We start from the raw sequence: 1,347 nt of genomic DNA, 5'->3' as shown, positions 1-1,347 counted from the left end.
CTGTCAAGCTATTTGGAGCTTAGTAAATCTTCATCTTATCGACTGAAATTTGGGCAAACATACCAATTTTTGGTACAAAATTAAGTTGGGAGTAAATATACGCTTGAAAGAGGATGTGTCTGTCAAAAAAATTCCAATTCAAGATTCGAATCTTGGTTACCGTAACCAAGTGATAAGGTGCTCACAGTTTAAAGGTACGCACTAGAAGTTATTAGCATAAGTAAATTTTATCTGCTTCAGAGAAGGGAAGAAACAATAAACCAAAAGTTACCCGGTATTGATTAGCATTGCATCATCAAATTCTGGATGATCAAGAACCTCTTAGAAACGCGAAGTTCCTATTTTATTGTGTCATGGAGCTGATTTTTAGGCCACCTCCTGTGCCATTTTTCTCCCATAGGGCATCTCATAGCCTCATGTCATGTTAAAATTTTAAGGAAGCAATTTTAATCAGAAATGTCGAAATGTGAAAAGAAATGTATCTCTGAGGGAAGTGTGACTCTTGCAGCCCCAGGCAGTGGCCCAGAACTGTGAGAGTTGTTTATTTTCAGTAAAATGATTTATAAATAATTAATCGAATAAAGATATGACTGTTAAAAATTATTAAACTGAGGATTTTGCGGATATTTTGGCGATATTTTTTGGGGGGTTTTCAAAGAAATTTTGGAGAATTGACCCCAGCTTATGCAAATGACTTACTTCAAATCAAAATTGTATGGGTGGAATGCATTAGAAAAGAGAGAATGTTATACATTGTTAGAATTCGGATCGTACAGAAATTTTACCCGAAACTATCCTAGAATTTAAAGGACCTCCCTTTTTTATCCAAATGTGTTAAGTCTAGACAAAGAGAATAATTTGTAAACTTTAGAAGAAAGTATTCTGAATTGAATGTTGAAAGCTGATGCAGTCATGCATGACTAGAAGGATTCTGTGTTTTCCTACTCAGTGTATCCTCCCTAAAATTACAGTTACAAATATGTTGGGAGGGATTGGTGCAACAAGGCTCCCTCCTTGCCTTTTTCTGAGATTGCATAGTGGCAAAACATGATGTGAGACTGAAGATCAAATATCACAGGCTACAAAGAGCCGAATCTACGTTTCAAGTTAAAAAAAAAACAAAAACAAATAGTAACAAATAATCTTAAATAAATCAATGAATGTTTATATATGTCTACTCCAGAAGTCTTGCTGGCCCCTTCTTCGATACTGTCAGAGAACCTATGCATGCTCTATTGACTTCCAGGGGCTATAGCCTTCAGTGTTCAAATGCGTTCAGCGTTCAGATTTGTTTGCGAGCCTCATCAGGACCCAGGGCACCTCTTTGTCCTCAAAATTGGGAGAACC

Source organism: Artemia sp. Qi Xiang Cuo, chromosome 2, assembly GCF_049724085.1.
Source record: "Artemia sp. Qi Xiang Cuo chromosome 2, ASM4972408v1, whole genome shotgun sequence".
Lineage (NCBI taxonomy): Eukaryota > Metazoa > Arthropoda > Branchiopoda > Anostraca > Artemiidae > Artemia > Artemia sp. Qi Xiang Cuo.
The sequence above is the reverse complement of the archived record's forward strand: the minus strand, read 5'-3'. Positions refer to the sequence as shown.